Source organism: Onychostoma macrolepis, chromosome 03 (assembly GCF_012432095.1).
Source record: "Onychostoma macrolepis isolate SWU-2019 chromosome 03, ASM1243209v1, whole genome shotgun sequence".
NCBI lineage: Eukaryota > Metazoa > Chordata > Actinopteri > Cypriniformes > Cyprinidae > Onychostoma > Onychostoma macrolepis.
The window spans coordinates 28,450,276-28,471,730 of record NC_081157.1 but is presented as its reverse complement, the minus strand read 5'-3'; the positions used below and the strand labels follow the sequence as shown (position 1 = coordinate 28,471,730).

The 21,455-nt window shown below is 36.2% G+C and overlaps 1 long non-coding RNA gene across 1 annotated transcript; it reads left to right on the top strand.

Annotated features, from left to right (window-relative positions):
- The first annotated feature begins 11,840 nt into the window (after positions 1-11,840).
- On the top strand, positions 11,841-20,877 carry LOC131536808 (uncharacterized). The gene is made up of 3 exons (XR_009270093.1): positions 11,841-11,962; positions 12,698-12,794; positions 20,801-20,877. It is a non-coding gene; the product is annotated as an uncharacterized LOC131536808 (long non-coding RNA).
- The last annotated feature ends 578 nt before the right edge of the window (positions 20,878-21,455 follow it).

The window sequence follows — 21,455 nt, the reverse complement described above, 5'->3', positions numbered from 1 at the left end:
TGACACATTCTCTGGCTTGCTGCTCCGAAGGGAATAACAAAACATTACTGAATGTACTCCTGAGCACGAGGACGGGGACGGTGAAGGGAGGAGAACTCATGCGATGAGAGTCAAAAATTACATGGCGCTCTCGTCTGTCTGCAAGCAGCTGTTTTTGCTGTGGAAGTCAGTCGGGCCTTATGTATATTGAACCTTAAAACAGTTCTCACAAAAAGTATGTATGTATATGTATATATATGTATTAAAAATGATTAACTGGTGTTTATTAATCCTTAAATCACACACTTTACAACACACAGTAACCTTTATTTAATAACAATCTCCATTTATAACATTTTTCATACAGACTAAACATACAGGAATGAAGAAAAACAAAAGTCGCCTACATCTTGGATGGCCTAAGGGTCAGTAAATTAACAGCAAATTCTCATTTTTGGGTGAACTATCCCTTTAAAGCTCCAGTTGACAAACATTACATCTGTAATACAACTGCAAAATTCAGTTTAAACTTTGTTTAATGAACTAAGAAAAAACTAAACAAGCTAAACAAAATGTTAGCAAACAAACATTTACAAATATTATTACTGTTCACAATTATATCTTCAAAATGAGGTAGAAGTAAAAAAATAAATACATAATAAAATGAACCAAGTGTTACAGTATATAAAATCAAATCAAGTCACCTTTATTTATATAGTGCTCTATACAATACTGATTTGTGTCAAAGCAGCTTTACAGTCAAACAGGAAAATAGTTAGTCAATAATGCAAGAGGACATTAAAAAGTAATTTTTCAAGTTAAAATCAGTTCATTGGTGATTCAGTGTTGACATCATCCAGTTTAGTTCTCTTCCAATAATGTCTGTGCAATCAGCCATGCGTTCCCAAATAAGCAGGCCAAAGGCGATAGCGGCAAGGACCCAAAACTCCATCGGTGACAGAGATTGATTAGAAAACCTTGGGAGAAACCAGGGACTGTCGGGGGGCAGTTCTCCTCTGGCCAGACAAAACCAGCATGGCGTGGTTTAATTGTAGACTGCAACACAGGTCAGATTGAGCAGAGGACTCGTCTGGTTCCCGTGGTTTTCTCCCGATGGCCAACGAGGTCTGATGGATCTGTCTCTGGGGCTCATCTAGCTGACATGGCCTCCGCTGACATTCAGGGCTGTAGAGGTCATTTCTAGGTGTTGATCTACCATCTGATCTGGATACGGACTGGATCCGGGTGGCTACATTCACCTCGGAATAAGAATGAAACAGACTAATATTAGCGTAGATGCCACTGAGAACAGTAAAGCACATTATAATTGTAGTAAAAATTATAAACATTTACACACATTACCTGGAACGAAAACAATAAACTCCTAGTCTTGAAAGTACACACACAGTATGTAGTTGCAGTGGAGCGGTCTGGTCAAGAGCCAGTGTTTGGTGCCTTGGAAGAACTGACTGGGTTGCATCTGAAATCTTGTAATGATGACAAATCACCAATGAAACCTGATGGAGAAACAAAAGTACATTTTAAGTTAAAAAAATTAAATTATGCCTTTTAAATCATTTACAATGTATCAATATCAGTTGATTTAAATTTTTGATGAAACATTTTTCTTTTATTTTTTTGGCACAAATTCATTCCACAATCCATTGCACAACAATGAGCATTGATGACTGGATATGTAATAGAACATGTACATTTCATATTATAGGGCTAAATTACCTCAAATAGCATAAAAATAATATCAAAATATAACGGTCCTGCCTGTTGTTAATAAATACCAGTGGTGACGTTTTACAAATTGATTGATCAGTTGTCCCAGTGTTTACTGATCACGGTCTTTTCCAGTGCACGATCTACTGATCACTACCAAGGGAACTGACTGAGACGATTTGAAACGGCCTTGTGAAATGACTCAGTTGTTCATTTTAGTTCGGAACGACGAACTTCTCTTCCGAAGCGCCTTCAAGAAACCAGAAACACCGTGTAATGTTAATCCGCCCAGTTGTTAGTCACGTTTAATGTCATCTTTTTAGTTCACGGGACAATTGCAAAAGTTTACACACGCAAAAACCCATTCAACACGCCCATGTTAACTTCAAACGAGTGCATTACTGTGGTTTCATTTCGGTTAAACATAATGGCTTATAAAAGAGAGAAAGACCATGCGATCTCTTCATATTTTTTCACGTCACGGAAACACAAAAAATCATACAACAGGCCAAAATTAGCTAAAATTCATTATAGTAACACAGCTTTTGACATTGTGTTTTATGGATTAAACAAGGTGAAAGACCACATTCCCTTCACTTAAATTTCCCTCAGACATATCATACAACGCTTATTCGATGTTTTTATATATGTTGTACGTTTGTGTATAAATATATACCTTTTAAATATACGTTTTGATAAATTCAGTCTAAGGTTAAGTACAAATATGTATTCAGTGAAACCCATAACTAACGTTACGTTACTACGTTACGTTACGTCTTATTTTTCTTCGGATATACAACTCATAAAACACCTTCTAAATGTCCACTCAAACATGATTTTCTCATTAAATTTAGTCTAAAAAATAACATTTATGGAACTCACCTGAAGCGTGAACTTGACAAGATGGCATCTTGACATGATCTCAGTGTTGGCTAGATTTGTTTTTATTAGCTCAGTCAAACATTGGCATTCTGAATGTTTACTGGATTTAAAAATAACCATTCATTTAATGTTTTTAAAATATATTTGTGCAGACTTAATATAATATGTCTTCTCAACTAAGCCCGAGCAATAAAATTAGTTCAACTTAAATATTTTTGCCCTTCCAACATTTTGTTAATTGAAAATTTTTCATTGTATACCAAAAATATCGGCACCCTTGGTAAATATGATCAAAGAAGGATGTGAAAATTAATCTGCATTGTTAATCCTTTTGATCTTTTATTTTAAATATTCACAAAAATCTAACCTTTCATTGGATGATAAGAATTTAAAATGGGGGGAAATATCATTATGAAATGAATGTTTTTCTCTAATACACATTGGCCACAATTAACGGCACCCTTTTATTCAATACTTTTTGAAACCTCCATTTGCCAGTTTAGCAGCTCTAAATCTTCTCCTATAATGCCTGATGTGGTTAGAGAACACCTGACAAGAGATCAGAGACCATTCCTTCATCCAGAATCACTCCAGACCCTTTAGTCAAGTCAAGTCAAGTCAAGTCACCTTTATTTATATAGCGCTTTTAACAATACAGATTGTGTCAAATCACTTAACAGTATCAAATTGGAGGATAGAGTGTCAGTAATGTATAATGATAAGATTAAACACTCAATTTTCAGTTAAAGGCATTTCATTATTGCATTCAGAGATGTCATTGTCTAGCTCAGTTTAGTTTAAATAATATCTGTGCAATCAAATCGGCGATAATCGCTAATTCGGCGAAATTAAGTGTCCCCAACTGAGCAAGCCAGAGGCGACAGCGGCAAGGAACCAAAACTCCCTCTGTGACAGAATGGAGAAAAAAATCTTGGGAGAAACCAGGCTCAGTCGGGGGGCCAGTTCTCCTCTGGCCAGACGAAACCCGCAGTTCAAAAGTTTATATTTCTATTTTTTTTTTATTTTGTTGCAATTTCTAACAATAATAGTATTATGTAGTTAGGTATTTTATTATATTTTTAGTTATTTTGTTATATTTTTAGTTTTATTGTATTTTAATTCGAGGTCTACATTGGGTATATATCTCTGGGGCTCATCTGGGTGTCTGACGATCAGGGCTGTAGACATCATCTCTTGGTGCTGATCCACCATCTGGTCGGATACGGACTGAGGAACAGAATAGGAAAGAAACAGACAAATATTAGCGTAGATGCCATTCTACTTACGATGTAACGAGTACATCGTGTTTTAGATTCCCAGCTCCATGTTGGTGCTTCTTTTCTTTAGTTCACCCCACTCATTTTCTATAGGGTTCAGGTCAGAGGACTGGAATGGCCATAGCAGAAGCATAGCATTTTTTGTGTTGTTTTTGAGGTTTGTGTTTGGATGATTGTACGGTTGGAAGATCGAAACATAGCCCATTATAAGATTTCTAACAGAGTCAGTCACTTTTTGATTTTTTATCTGTTGGTATTTGATAGAATCCATGATGCCATGTGTCTAAACAAGATGTCCAGGACCTCCAGCAGAAATATAGGCCCACAACATCAAAAATACAGCAGTATATTTCATTGTACACATGGGGTACTTTTTATCCCTGTGTTCACCAAACCCTTGAGTGTTTGCTGATAAAAAGCTAATTTTTTAGTTTCATCTGACCATAGAAGCCAGTCCCATTTGAAGTTCCAGTCGTGTCTGATAACTGAATATGCTGGAGTTTGTTTTTAGATGAGTGAGGAGAATTTTTCTTGAAACCCTCCCAAACAACATGTGGTGATCCTTTTAAAGGTTTTCTGACCCTGAGACTCAACTATTTTCTGTAATTCTCCAGCTGTGGTCCTTGGAGAGTCTTTAGCCACTCAAACTCTCCTCCTCACCGTGCATTAGGACGATATAGATACACGTCCTCTTCCAGGCAGTTTCGTAACATATTATGTTGACTGGAAATTAATTATTGCCCTGATGGTGGAAATGGGAATTTTCACTGCTCTAGCTCTTTTCTTAAAGCCACTTCACCAATTTGTGAAGCTCAATTATCTTTTGCTGCACATCAGAAATATATTCTTTGGTTTTTCTCATTGTGATGGATGATTAAGGGAGTTTGGCCTTTGTTTTCCTTCCTTTTTATATTCCTGTGAAACAGGAAGTCATGGCTGGATAATTTCATGTTCATAATCACTCTGGAGTGCTCAAAATTGTGAATATGAATGGGAGTATACTTCAGAGATATTTTACTCATAATAATTTCTAGGGGTGCCAATAATTGTGTCCAACATGTATTTGAGGAAAACTTTTATTTCATAATGATATTTCCCCCCATTTTAAATTCTTATTGTCCAATGAAATGTTACATTTTTGTGAATTAAAAAAAAAAAAAGATCAAAAGGATTAACAATGCAGATTAATTTTCACAGCCTTCTTTGATCATATTTACCAAGGGTGCCATTTATTTTTGGCCATGACTGTGTGTGTGTGTGTATATATATACATACTTACAAATTTGTAGTCCATTACTGATTCCAGCTTACATGACCAAAATTGTAGTTAGTAACGTAATCCATTACATTACACATTTTAAGTAATATAATCAGACTACTTTTTGATTACTTTTGACCTAACACGTTTATTACATTGGTTTAAATAGGATAATCCTGCACCATATTGATATAAAAAATACAAAGACAAAAAAAAAAAATATTCCATTCATTGTTATTAATAAAATGAAGTGCATTAAACATTACATTATGTTAAGATTTCCCAAACTGGGGTTCGTAAAGGAACTGCGGGGGGATTGTGAGTTTAATGAAAAGCTCATATAAAATAACATCAATCAAAATAAAACACTTACTAAAAAATTTAAATCTTTTTTTTTGTGTTTACCTGCATGTCATGTGACCATTAACCAAGACAACTGTGAAAAAATATTTTGCGAAAACTGTGAAAACTATATTTTTAGGAGTCTTTAATAGAAATTCCAAAAGAACAGCATTTATTTAAAAAAATAAATATTTTTGTCATATTATAACTGTCTTTAATTTATTTAATGTATAGTTTTATATGAATAAAACTGTATTAAAGCAATAAGCCCCAAGAAGCTGTGGTTTACAGTGAATTTATAACAGCTAAGGGGCGTTGTTAGGCATGGCGCGAAGCGGAAATAAAAATAATAAAAAATAAAATCTTACTGACCCCAAACTTTTGAACAGTAGTACATTTGAATGGACGTCAATGGACAAAGACGATATTTACAGCCTGATGGTGTAGTTACAGCATCTATCGGCAGGGGCTCACCAGCCAAACCTTGAACCTTTGTTGGATTATCTGAATGATCTGGCTGTTTAGAAGTTAGTAAAGCTACTAGATTTAATAATATGTGATGGGACATTGCCAAAAAGTCATAGGCGGAGGGTGAACCAACTCCAGGGTAAGGCTAAAAGCAGCCAAATGTATTAAACACCATAAACCCGTCTTTTCAGGCGAGAACCAGGCATGGGTGTCATGTAGGTTAATAAAATATGTTTAATGAGACTGAATTTGTATTTAACGTAATTACAATTTAATAAAAAACATTATTGATAATTATATAACGTTTCCTTTCCACGGTTATTCAAACAGCAAATAAATTATATATAGAAAGTGACATTATCACTAACTTTGATCTATCGCGAGTTTAAGAAAAAACTAAACAAAAAAAAAACAACCCGTTATAATCACTGAAATGAATCTCTTACTTACATTGTACTTACATCTGTGCTTTGTTGTTTATGATGAGAGAATTCACGGAATTCAGTCAGTGAAAGTCCGCGCACTCAACAAAACTGATGAGTTTCAGCAATGACTCTCAGCGATGACTCATCTGAACACCTCTGATTGGCCATTGCATTCCTAAGCTCAACAGAATTGTATGTAATTGGTTAAAATGCGAAACACTTTAAAAACACCTAAATGAAATACGGTGCAACATGAGCAGATCTTAATTTAATGCCACTATCGACACTATTCATTTTCACTTTGTTAGCAACATACGTAATATAATTAATTTGTTTGTGCAGGGGCATTTTTGTTCAATTTAGTGGCATTTTTCCACAAGTCCCCGTGGCCTTACACACGCTCCGCCTGCATGAAGTTAAAAATAGGAAGAATTTTTGTAAATAAAAGGTCTAAAACTGACTAAAACAAGCTATGTGGTTTCTAGCATTACCTCCATAATTATTACCCAGTTGTTGTTGTGAAAATGATGCTTTGAGATACAGAGCAGCCATTTTGTGTGCTCTGCATGAGTGCATCTGTTTATCTTCTCAGTCATTTGGAGACCCGTCAATTGCTCTGCTATTTGTAGCTTTCACGGAGTTAATAATGTTGACTGCAACGCCCATGCACCACACAAAGACGTCAATACATCAATACATGGAAGATCTGCTGAAAAAGTTCACGGATGCAGTCGTTTCTCTCTTTGTGCCCATCTCTGCCTCCTCCGAGGTGTTTTGCACAGAGTCCAACCCCTGCTCCCTCTGCTCCGACGCCTGCCAAAACACTGTTTGCACCAAGTTTCATGCTTATGGTCTGCCACTCCCCGCCTGCTGCAGCTTGCTCTAGGGTGGTTCATTCTTTTTATGTGTCTAATATCTGTCCCCTCCATCCCTGTTAATGTGGTTGCAGTCCAAGACATTTTTTTTAGCTGGGAGTGAGTCTCGGAGACGTAGCAGCAGCACCCGGAGGGAGGGGGTGGCCTCAGTTCTCCAGAGACCCGTTGATGATGTTTGTGTTGTCTTGTCGGTTGCTGTCTCTTCCTTTCCCCTCAAGCTGTACGATGTAAGAATACAGCTTTTATCTGAGTTATTTGAGCAAAAACATGTCGCAAATCACAAGTGCAAATGTACATCGTAACACGTATGATTAACCGGCCCTCCGTATGGGCTCATTTTACAGCCAGTAAAACATCAGACTGAGTTACTGGTTTGGGATTTCCATTGGTTACATGCTTTATATTACTTTGAGGGATTTGTTTTGCATCTAGGTTTGGTAGAAGAATTTAATGTAATTCCATCTGTAGCTGAACTATTTGTTTGTTTATTTGAAAAACAGTGCTTTGCTTTTAATTAACTACGTATGTAGTTCACTTTGGTTGAATTGATAGAAAAAAGCTGTATAAAATGAAAAATATGTAATTAAGTTAATACAATTGACAACTGTAATTGTATTTATTTAATGTTATGTATACCAATTTAGAATTAAAATCACTGCATTTTGGTCATGACATCTCTCAGAGAGTTTAGTATGGTTATATCCATGACAATGTTAATGTGTTTGGTCTTGGCGGAATAGATCTGCTACTGTGCTGCTGCGGCAGAGCAAGTACCGAGACTCACTACTGCCAATACATCCACAACATGCTGCCTTGAGCATGTAAGAAATACTGCTGCTGTACATATAACATATATGAGATAACCCCCATGTATAACATACTATCCCCCTGTATAGCAGATACAGGTGGAGCTGGGGAAGGTGGAGGGTTTCTGAAGTGCACTGCAACTGCTTCAGCAAACACTAGCTAAGTATTTGAATGTTGTGCAGTGAGCTCTTTGGCTGTGAAAGAAACCAATCAGCTGCACCATGTCAATAATCATGTGATTATGTCTGATTAAATTAGAACCTGTTGGCCTGTGCCATCTAGATTTCATGACATTTCATGATGGAACTTTGTATTCAATTAATTAACTTTTTTTCAAAAGCAAAAATCTTCAAAAGCAAAAAAATCTGAAAATGGCATTAGAACTGAAAAACTCAAATGCAAAATTTAACACAGATAGACCTAGCTAACAAAACTATGTTCTAAGATCATTTTGCTTATGTTCCTGCTAAGCTATTCTGAACATTCAAAACATCAATAAAAAAAAAAAATTTTCCTTGGCTATATGAATGTTAGAGAAAACATTCAGGGAATGTTCCATTTTATTATTTTGCACGCATTATTGGAAAGTTACTTTTCAATGTTCTCAGAACCATCCGCAACTAGTAAGTATTAACGTTTTAGAAAAGTTAAACGAACATCCAACTAATGTGTTTAAGGAAAATGTTAATTGAATGCTGTATAAGTTAATATTTTTGTGCTAACATTTTGAGAATGTTATTAAAGTCCAGATAACTTTGAATAAACATTCTTGTAATGTTGCTGGAGGAATGTTTGCTCATAACTTTGAGAGAACTTTATGAGAACATTAACCAAAGTTCTGAGAATAGAAATAGATAGATAGATAGATAGATAGATAGATAGATAGATAGCAATTAATTATATGACCTCAGTTTACAGCTCAGACTGAGTTACTGGTTTGAGATTCTCATTGGTTACATGCTGGATATTACTTTGTTTGAGAGATTTGTTTTGCATCTAGGTTTGGCAGAACACTGACCGATCAGGGAGGATTTATTTAGTTAATAATGTGGCAGCAGATATAAACTCCCGAGTGAAACGAGTTCTTTAATGGTTGCTTTGGTTAAGTTTAACAACTCATCGTAAAGGCAATCTCTCTGATGACACCTGTCTCCTATTACCGCCCATAGAAATGGGCAGACTGCTTCGGGTTCCCAGACAGCATTTCAAGAAGCCTTTGCTGAATCTGCACGGGTCCTGCGAGCAGGCGGCTTTAAGCTTTCGTCATGCCACCAGACAAGTGTCGGGGATGCTATGATAGCTGGCAGGTTGTCTATGAGGCTTGAGTGGATGTGCATCTCATTCGGCTATATGGCTTTTCAGCCCTTTCTCTTCTCAAACCCGTAAATCCATCAAGGCACACAATCCAGTAAACACTGTTCTCCCCTCTGCCTCCACGCTCTCTCAACGATTCACCCCGGGGAATTGTCTTCAGATTTGTGTCAATCATTCTGTCTGCCTAAGCTGGCCAGTTAATCCTAACGCTTCACGACAACAAAATCCATTCTTCAGAGTATCTTCACAATTACGATTTACTTCTCAGTTAGACTAGAACCATGAAGCAGAGATGCTGTTGGTTCGTCTAAAGAATTGTATGAATTCTTGGTATTAATTTCCATACTTTGTTTTCATGTCAGTCGTTTTAATAGAGAACCCTATCATTAAATTGTGTATGATTGCTGTTATGGTTGAATTCAAATACATTTTTATTTTTCAAACTGTGTCATTTAATCAAAATTGTCATTGACATTTAATAAGGAATAGTATATATTCAAAAATAATAAAAACATTCACTGACACATATTAGATGGAAAATATGTATGAACTTATTTGTATGCATACTGTATGTAAGGGCTGTGAATTATTTTTATTTTCAACTGTCTGCACTATTTATGTATTTATTTCTATATTTGCAAAAACAACAATTTTCACTTAATTCACTTGAACTGTTTGGAAAATACCTTGTTTAATGTAAAATGGATTTAATTTTGCTTTAATTTTCAGTTGGCACTGAAAAACATAAATGTTGGTTAAAAATAATAAAACAAATGCGTAAGTAATTAAATAAATATCACATTTAATTACTCTAAAACACATATTAGTTTAACATCTGTTTTTTTTTTTTTTTATAATTGCAATTAATTTCATCATGGTATGCATAGGACTGCCGTCGAACAAAATCTCAAAAGTTTACTTCCAAAATTGGAAGTTTGAGGAAGTTTACATATATTTTTATTTGACATTTGTGATATATTTTTGCAATATGGATTTTTGAGCAGCGTTTCATGATCGGCTATTTACAATCTTAGATTGCTCATTAAATGTGAGAGTGTGTCAGGATATGATTAATTATGCCACAACACAAGACTTCTGTTTGTGTCAAGTTGATGTATATTCTGTTTTTCTTCCCTAATGAACAAGGGAAGCACCAGCTTTGCTCACACCCGAACAAACTCTGCACAAGCATTACTGCTTTTAATCTGGCATCAAGCCCTTTCCAAATAAAACCACTAAACTGTCTGAATCTCTGAATGCATGTCTGGAGAAAAAAAAAACAAACAAACAAAAAAACAATTGCTGCCCACGCAATGACTCAAGAGTTTATTAACACTCATGGAAAACTTAATACCTGCAGATCAGCCTAGCCAATATTGAATGCCTCTGATGAATATACACTCTTTTGTATGTTCTCCCAAGCTTTTAAAGTTATATCATGTGTGAGTTAGTGCTGTTTATTACAGTAAATCCCAGTGAAATGAGGGAGCTGTATATAGCATTTTGTTGTAGTTGTAAAGGTAACTCCCCACTCGAAGGGGAGAGAAAGAGAGAGAAAACAATTTTTGTGGCCGTTCTATCAGCACACACCTGCCTGTGCTCTTATTTGTCTGATGGACAGTGCAGCAGATTTCTCTGACCATCTTTAACTTCTGCAACTGTACTGTAAATAAAGCGATGGCTTTAAAAATTGCTGTTTCGACCCTGGAGGAATGAAAGCGCTACTCTGGGAACAGCACATAGTGCTTCCATTTTTCAAGCCTCGCCATCAAACTGTCACAGCAAAATGGCCCAGTTTTACCCCCAAAATCTTTCAAATCTATTTTGCTCTAATGTTGTTTTAAATACTGCAAGGCCTGATGTACATTGTGTGTACAAGCGTATATGACTACAATACAGATATATTTTTTTAGAAAACAAGTTGCACCTAACTGCAAGTCATACTGGGTTAAAAATTCTATTGTTAAGAGAGAGAGAGGGAGAGATAAAAGACAGAGAAGTTGCATCAATGCATTATTTGGATTTGGTAACACTTTATCTTAAAGACCAATTCTCAGATAGGCATCTCTTAACTAGCATGCATATTACTAGCATATTGTCTGTTTATTACTACTTATAAAGCACATTAATTGATTGGACAGAAATTTATAGTGCAGGATGATGGTAACTTTTAGAATACACTAGAATATAGATGACCCCAAAGAAATTACACATGGACTACTTTCAACTCATTTATTAAAATTCACAGTTCACGTTCACTATTTCGTCACAACCAGAGCACAGTTTCTCAGTGTCCTCGTATATAAAAAGGTCACAGATTAGTTCATTGCCTTTTGGATCCAAACTATGCAGACAGTTTCCAGATTCGACGAAGAGTACAAGTGAAAGAAAGTGGAAGAGGAGGAGGGAGAGCAAGGCCAAAGAGTACATTTGTCTCTCATGAGGCCTGTGCTATTGTAGTTGACCATGTTGTTGTCCTTTTCTATAGAAAGCTGGATATAGATGACACAAATCTACATGAGCAGGAACATTTTCCTGAAGTGGATTGTGAGGATGTTACCTTGGACAGTCGTGAAGTTCAACAAGGGACAAGATGCTGATTCTGAGGTAATGTAATTTCACATTCTTTATCCATCTACACATAAGAGCGGTTGTGGCCATTTGTAACTTGAATGTGTGAGGCTTCCAGTGTCTTTTGCTTCCAGTTTAGCTGTACAAAAACAGTCTGTTATGCTGACTGATATTGCAAACTGCTATTTCTTATCATATTATGTTCATTTATCATAATTGTAAGTGCACTGGTTTGCAGCACAAACAGTTTTACCATTTTCTTCGCTTTGTTATTCTTTATAGTTATTGTGGCTAATGAATTGGAAGTCACTGAAAATAGTCACCAAGACAGACAGAATGAGCATTTTCTCTTTCTGTATTTTGTTGAAGATTTGGGATTTTTGTTTCATGTTCATTCACATCCAAGCTCATCGTTTGCCCAGTGAAGCTACTTTTCTTCTAATGACTCTCCTTCTTCCCAAGCACAAAACCAAAATTGTACAGTTTTTACAGGATTTATTGTGTCACTTTTACCCGCATACTATAATTTATGTAGATTACAGTAGTTTTATGTTGCAGAAGTTCCTCTGGTAAAACACATTGTAGTAAGCAGTCGTAGTAATACTGCATTTAATAAATCTCCCAGTATGTATTTGATGTCTTTTTGAGTCATTTGTTGACAAAATCTGAAGTAGATTAAATAGAATCTAGTCTTAAATAGAGTGTTTGGTTTTGTTTTAAATGTTTGAAGTTTGCAGTTGTTATTGTTGAGAAAAGTGTTTTTGGTTTCAGGAAATATCTTTGCTGTGGTATGGACACACATGGAGCTGCGACAGTGGAGTTTGACCGTGGCGATGGGGGATAATGATGTCAGATGGAGCAACAAAGGGTCAGTGTAATCATGAGCAGCCGTGCTCAGTAAGCAGCCACTTCTGTCAGGCTCATTACCTTCAATGAGTGCCGTCCAAAGGGGATATCAACTTTTTGTTATTCCAAACGTAGAGATGTGTGAGCATTTTGTCTGTGGATGGATCTTTGGCTGAAAGTCTATATATATATATATATATATATATATATATGTTTGTGCTGACTGTAATAGTAGATTATGTTTTGCTTATCAGTGCTCTGAATTTTACCAACCTTTTGTTTAATGTGAGGAAAATTACAGCTCTAATCATCAGTGGTTGACATTGAAAGCTTTGTAGTCTTTTTATTTCGACACAAACCTTTTATTAAACAACTGAATTATTGCAAAACATCAAAGAGGAAAAAAATACATTTCAGCATTTCTCATACCTCGTTCCTGATTTCGGCCCCTGGCACATTTTTCTTCATATATAATGCATGGCTGAAATATATACAAGGCATATTTCATCTTCTAGAATCCTAACACGGTGAATCAAACTAAGCTGGACAAATGGAATGGATTTCCCTGATAATGTAAGCACAGGGGGCAACAACTAATAGTAATGGTGGGAAACTAGGCTATTTGTCCTACCATCCCTGTTGACAGCAGCCTAATATTTGCACAAGAACTCCAGCGAGAGAGAAAAACACAGCGCATATTGTTTTGGTATTTGTCTGTGTCAGGGTACAGCTTTTTCCTTTCATTAGTGCTTGATGTCATGGTTTAAAATCAGGAAATCTGGACGTTTTAGACACTAATTGTAAGTTTTACTATGATTTGTCTATATAAACAATTAAGTAAAATGTTATGTGAGACGTAAATCTTATTTTAGTTGGCATTTGTTTCACTTTAAGTTATGATCTTCAACAAACTACTGTAGCTTTAGTATCTAGCAGTTACATAGCATTTACTCAATTAAGGCAGTACACAAAAGGCAAAAACATATTTGTTTTTCATTCACTGGTCATTTTTGAGACATGTCATAACTAGTGTTACAGACATCCAAAACGCACGGTTAAGACTTCATTTTACTGGCACTTTATCTGTTTTTTTTTTTGCTAAATGTTTTTTTTTTCTAATGCACTGAGCCAGAAATCTAAGCCAGCTATCTGAAGGTCTTACAGAGGGTTTGTTAATATCATTTGCCTGATTTTATATAATTTTATTTGTAACATTAAATGTATATCAACAGCCAGAAAAAAAAACAAAAACAAAAAAACCAACCAACCAAAAAAACAATCAACAATTCCTTTTGTAAAAACTTTTGACTCTAATATACCAGCTAAATGAATCAAGAATTTTGAATCATGTTTTATCCAATGTTCAGATTTCTGTTCTGGAAATGTATGCAAATTAGTGCATATTTAAAAAGGTAATATCTCATTTATACATTTAAACATAACATTTCATAAAACATAAAAAATAAAACATGTTGCAATTCATTATGTAATCAATCAGCTGGGAGAGTATGTTGATGTTTATTATTATTTTTTCCCCTATTTACCTAGGGTGTTTTGCCTTAAAATAATTTAGTAATTATACGAGTCAAAACAGACCTCAATTAGACTTTGTGCTAAAACTAGACTATTTCTGTGAGTCTGACGCACTTTGAAAACAGTCACATACTCCTATCTGACCCAAAATCTGGCCAACATCAGCACCCGAATCTGTGCTACATCACTGAGCAAGAAAAATGTTGGGTGACACAGGGTCAGGGTCTGACAGTTCCATTCGCTGGTTTACAGGTAGCTAAACAACAAGGCGGCCGAGCCACAATAACACACCACAATATATTTTCCTGACATTCGGTCGCAACACATTTCCCAAGACTACAAGTATATGAGAGGAAATGGCACGCAAACACATCCTCAGAGCTGTTCCCTCTCTGTTTCCTTCCTTGTAAATATATGAGAGGCAGATTGTATGCCTCTTATGCAGAAACGGACAAAAAAGCCAACCAGGCGTTCAGAGGGGTATTGACATGAGGAGAAATGAGAGAGTGACTGCGGACGCGGAGCATCATTTAACAAAGCCTGGGGCGCTGGCTTTTCTCGCTTCTTCCCGCGGAAGGCCTCTGCCACTGCTCTGGATGCTTGCTGTTTCATTATGATGAGGCTGTGGGCTAAACGTAGCCAAGCATATCAAATATCCTTGAAGCATGTACTAAATAAATCATTTTATTCATTCCATTACTGGTGGATGTGTTCGGCCAGTAAAGCATCATGGGACAGAAGCAAGCACAGGGATTTGGCGCTTTTCTTGAAAGACCTCTATGCTAAGACCGTACGGAGAAACAAACCATCGGTCCAGCCCCTGGGAGCTCTTCTACCTCACGTGATGCACTCATTTTGAAGTAATACAGTTGATAATTACATTTACAGATAATAACAGACTAAGTGCAAAACAGGGTTATTATATTTAAATAAATAGTTCACTCAAAAGTGATTGTTTGCTGAAAATTTATTCACCCTCAGGCCATCCAAGATGTAGAGGAGTTTGTTTCTTAATCGGAACAGATTTGGAGAAATTTAGCATTACATGACTTGTTCACCAATGGATCCTCTGCAGTGAATGGGTGCCGTCAGAACAAGAGTCCAAACAACTGATAAAATCATCACAATAATCCACAAGTAATCCACACGACTCTAGTCCATCAGTTAGCATTTTGTGAAATGAAAAGCTGTGTGAATTTTAACTCGTTGCTTCTGGCCAAAATACTAGTTCTTAATCCATAGCAATGCTTCCTCCAGTGAAAAGGTCCATCTTCTTTTGTCCCCTCACATTAAAATCCATCAAGATTAGGGCCATTCGTCGATTTTATTAGACTATTTGATTTTTAAAAATCCTCAACTTCATTTTGCTCGCGTCAACTAACCAGCTAAATACCGGAAGTGGTGTATTTCACGGACGAGAATCCATAAAACACAATGACTGCATCCAAAAACTGCCTCGCTGTCTTATGAGACAATGACTTTTCAGGCAGCGTTTTTGCACGAAGGCACCTCACGAAGCTGATTTTGGACAGGCTTCTGAGGCAGCATAACGGTTTAATGATCTACAACAAAATAGAACACGTTTTGGTGATAACTAAATGAATATTTAATTACTATAATACTGATTTCTCGCTAGAAATAACATCAAAAGTGCAAAAAGATAATCAGAAATATAAATTTACACACAAACTAACCACCAAACGCAACTTTCAGACGCCATCTTTATTTTTTAGCTCAACTGTCACGGAATTGAACGCAAAGGGTTGTGGGATATCAAAGACAGAAAAGGATACATCTATATGCTGCCTTCAAAAATAGATCAGATGAAGGTATCTCATGAGACAGGAAGTGAAGCTAACTTTGGATTCGGACGTGCCTTGATGCCTTCCTACCTTCCTACTATGGAATGTGTCCTCCGAAGGCAGCGCTTTTCAGTTTTAGGATGCAGCCAATAGGTGTGTTCGACTTGAAGCGGCGCTGCGCAGAATGATCAGTGTATGGCATCAAAGTACCGCGAGAGCGATTCGAAAGCATAAGGATCCATCTGCTCACACTGCTGTCCAGCTGCCATACACTGATCATTCTTCGCAGTGCCGCTTCAAGTCGAACACACTATTATTAGACTGCTTTCCAAGGCTGCATGATATATTAAACCCATTTAAAAAATTTTTTTTTATTTAAAATGATTGTGAAATCACAAACGTGCTTGATCTGTGCATGTATGTGTGTATATATATATATATATATATATATATATATGTACACAGTATATATACAGTACCCTCCAAAAGTATTGGAACAGTGAAGACAAAATTGCTCTGTTGGCTGTGAAGTCAAGACATTTGCAAATATGATTAAAAGATGAATATGAGACAAAACTACAGAATGTCACTTTTTATTATTAGCCGTTTCAACACATATATGTTTTACCAAATAAAAAGAACAGCACTTTTAGAGTTCATCCCACTCATTGATGTGAGCATAAGTATTGGGACAGTTGAAAATAAGGCAGATATAAAAGATTAAAAGCTATTGTTTAGTTGCAGATCCCTTGCAGCAGTGAGTCTGTGACCCATAGACATCACCAGACTCTTGGTCTCATCCTTTGAAATACTTTTCCCAGCCTTTAATGCAGCCAATTCCAATTGTTTTTTGTGAGTTTTCTTGTTTTGGTGAGTTTCTGCCTTTACCCTCCTCTCCAGGTGGTGAAATTCATGTTCAGTCAGATTGAAATCTGGAGATTGACTTGGGCAATCTAAGACTTTCCATTTCTTTGCCCTTATAAATTCCTTGACTGAACTGGCAGGGTGTTTTGGGTCATTGTCCTGATGCAATATGAAGTACTTCCCAATGAATTTGGTGGCATTTTCTTGAATATTGGTAGGCAAGATGGTTTTGTACTCTTCCAAATTCATTCTGCTACTGTCATCATACATTAAATCATCAGTAAAGTTGAGAGGGCCTGTTCCAGAGGCAGCCATGCATGCCCATGCCACGACACCACCTCCACCATGCTTTACAGATGAGGCTGTATGCTTGGGATCATTGCAGTTCCCTTTTTTTCTCCACATTTTTGCTTTCCCATCACTTAGATAAAGGTTCATCTTTGTCTCATCGGTCCATAAACACAGTTCCAAAACTCTTCTGGCTCACCTTTGTGCTTTTTTGCAAACTCTAATCTTGCCTTTCTATTTTTGGTGCTGGTCAGAGGTTTGTATCTTGCTGTGTAGCATCTGTAATTCTGTGTCAAAGTCTCCTGAGGACAGTAAATTGTCAGATCATCACCCCAGCTTTCTGGAAGTTATTGGTGATTTTACAGACACGTCTTTTAGGATTCATTTTCACAGCTTTTGTGATTTGTCTGTCATCAACTACTGTTGTTTTCTCAGCTGATCAGGTCGTTGTTGGTTGCTGGTGTCGCTCGTGGTTTCCAAACTCTTGATTTCTCCATGCCCTTTGTTTTTGCTTTAGCTATAATTGACTTCCTCTTTTCTTTTAGCATCCACATTGCTTGCTTTTCTCTCAAAGCCAGCTCCCTCGTCTTCGTCCTGGTTTGTGTGTGTCATCATCAAATGCAAGATTCAGAATGCAGAAGTAATGGATATAACTGATACGACACATTACCTGATTTTAATATCTGAAGAATTAATGCAACAGGACACAGCTGATCACTTAGAAAGACCTGTGAGGCAACTGTTCCAATACTTATGCTCACATCACATAGAGGGATGAAACTCTAAAAGTGCTGAACTTCTTAGCTGGTAAAACATCTATGTGTTGAATCAGCCAATAATAAAATGTGACATTCTGTAGTTTTGTCTCATATTCATCTTTTAATCATATTTGTAAATGTCTTGACTCCACAGCCAACAGATCAATTTTGTCTTCACTGTTCCAATATTTTTGGAGGGTACTGTATATATATATATATATATATATATATATATATATATATATATATATATAAAGCTTATTTCATTCCAGCTACTGTAGTTGCCAAGGCAATATTTCTCATTTTTGTTTTAACTTGAAGTGATAAAATTAACTAAACTAAAACTAATAAAAGTAAAAATCTGTGAAAGCTACAGTATATAGGCATAGTTCAAAACTAATAAAAAAGACAAAGCACAGCAAAATTACTAAAACATCAAGTAGAGTAAAACATGACATCAAATCAATCAATCAGTGCTGATACTTTTTCCCCTCTGTATATTTTCCGCTAATTTTTTTCTATGTGAGCCTTAGGAAGCCATCATGATTATTATTATTAGTGCAATCATGCTGATTTGAAACTGTCCTGCTAAGATAATTCTAGTAAATAAGATTTAGTATCAGATCACTGAGTGAAAGAGGAAGCCATTATGATCTCTCGTTTGATGACTTGTGGCTAAATTTACTGGAGCTCAGGTGGTTTGTCAGAGTGCTGCATGTACTCGACTGTATTTTGTGAACCTGCAATAATGTGGGACTTGCCTGGTGAATTTCTAGTTTGGACTAGTAATTGGTATACTTCCCTTGCCTGTATCCACAGTACCAATTTTTTTTCTTGTGTTATTTTAGAGATTTTTATCATTACCGCCAACACACACAGGGAGAGCGATGCTTTTCCAGGAGTCTCTGAAATCATTTGAGTCTCACTCGGAAGAAAATCTCTCCAGAACGTGAACTCGTGTCACATAAACAGCTGGTATTTTAGCAGATTTCACAAACTCGTAGGCGTGATGTGGTTTGTTAGTGGGCTAAGGGTGTATTTACCTGACAGCGTCAGACTTTCTGGCTAGAACAATCCAAAAGATGATTGTCTTCTTGGGGAAATCTGGAGAGGGAGAGGAAAAGCGCTGGGAGACTCGCAGGGCTCGTCTCTGGGACTGACAGCTTGAATCAGTGTCTGCTAAGGGAAAATATCACAGGGCTCTTTTCTAAAAAGATAATTTGCTTTTGTTGAGGAACTAAACCCGTCTTACTACCCCTGTGTGTTTGGCGGTGAAAATTGAATAGTTTTATTTTTCTTCTGAGCAAAAAAGCAAAGCTCCACTTGGGCCGATGACGACATGCGATGGCAATTGCTTTCCCAGTTTAAATTGTTTATCCTTATCCTTTCCCTGGAGATTATGAGAGGAGCATTCTTAAGTAAAGATTGTCTCTTGCCTAAAAGATTACCTTCTTTTCCACTTACAGTAAAAAAATAAAAATAAATAAATAATTCTAAGGGAAATCAATAGTAACAATCAAACTGGACTGCTTCGTCATTTATCTTCATTTTCAAATCAATTTACACTCCGCAGAGATGACACCCAACTGTGAGACTCTGCATCAGGCACGTTTTGAGGTCAATAATGCTTTTAACAAGGAAAAGTAGAACTACTAAGGCTTATTATGGCTGGCAATATTAGGAGGTAATTAGTTTATTAATTTACACCTCGTAATATGAGTGTAAATACAGGTGAGGATGACTGTGAGAAGCGCTTATACAGATGGAAATGTCACTGAAATTTGATCAATTTGAGCAAGTATCTGAACATATTAGGATTTGGCATGCCTGAGCTTTGACTAATCAGTCCAGCTTTTTGTTTTTATGGTGTGTTGGCAAGCAATTCCCACCCAATGAGAAAAAAATACCTTCACCATTATGCTTCAGCCTTAGCATAAATATTGCACTGGGACTTTCCACAAATAGCATATAAAAATAGAGTCTTTTTTTGATTAGTGAAAGGGGGTGCTGAACATTCAGAAAATGTATAATTGTTAATTATCTATTATTAAATATACTTAAAATTGTAAATTTTTTGTTCTTATAGTTATAAACATTTAGGAATTTTGAAAATTGTTTAAAACCATGATGCGTATGATTATCTTTTCATGTTCATTGATGAAAAAGCTAATATTAACAAAATAGCTCAATGTTTTTCATGACTTACAATGATTTAAATTTAAACTGATTCAAAATAACTGAACATTGAGATTTTAAACCAACCCACTTAAACTAATCCACTACTACCAAACAACTACATTTGTTTTATTAATTTTCTTACTATAACTTTGGTAATGGTTGGTGTCAAAATGTTGTCAACATGACAATATATACAGTATATATTTATATTTTACAACCCGAATTCCAAAAATGTTGGGACGTTTTTTAAATTTGAATAAAATGAAAACTAAAAGAATTTCATATCACATGAGCCAATATTTTATTCACAATAGAACATAGAGAACATACCAAATGTTTAAACTGAGAGATTTTACACTTTTATCCACAAAATGAGCTCATTTCAAATTTGATGCCTGCTACAGGTCTCAAAAAAGTTCGGGTTGAATTTGGGTTGTAAAAAAGATCCAAATGTTGTCAATTTTTTGGTGACAAAGCTTTAAGGAATGATCCAATTTAACGGAATGAAAGGGGGACACTAAAACTAGTTAAAGGGATATTTAAAAATGAAAATGTACTCCTAAATTGTGTGTATTACTTATGGATTATTGTGATGTCTTTATCAGCTGATGGGGCACTCAATCTGACGGCACCCATTCACTGCAGAGGATCCATTGATGAGTAAAAGATTTAATGCAAAATTTCTCCAAATCTGATCTGATGAAGAAAGAAACTCACCTACACCTTGGATGGCCTGAGGGTGAGTAAATGTTCATTTTTGGCTGAACTATTCCTTTAATTGTAAATTCTTACTTGTGACTACACCAAGAGATCTACCTTGAATTTTATCCCTTGATGAGCTTACTTTATGACATAAGCCTTAAAATATGCATCATAAGAAGACTAATGCTTCAGCCTGTTTTTAGTCAACGTCCCGTGACTGCCTTGCTTACTCACATTAACATGAAATGCCAGGAGAAGGTTGAATCTGAGCCTCCAGAGGCAAAAACCTCGACGCTGTTCCTTACATTATTTACACAGCCAACAACAGGTGATTACTGTCTACCAGCAGTTAACGGAGCCAAAGATAAAAGCAAACAAGAGCTAAATCCGGTTTCATTAGTTGCACACCATCGCATCTCAACCTATAATGTGCTACAGAGAGTTAACATAATCTGTGGGACCTCTCTGATGGATAACGTGCTGTTCTCCTTAGCCTTAGGCATCTGCATTACAGTGTCAGCGGGGAGGCCAACATGAGCTACGCCATTCTCTCACTGT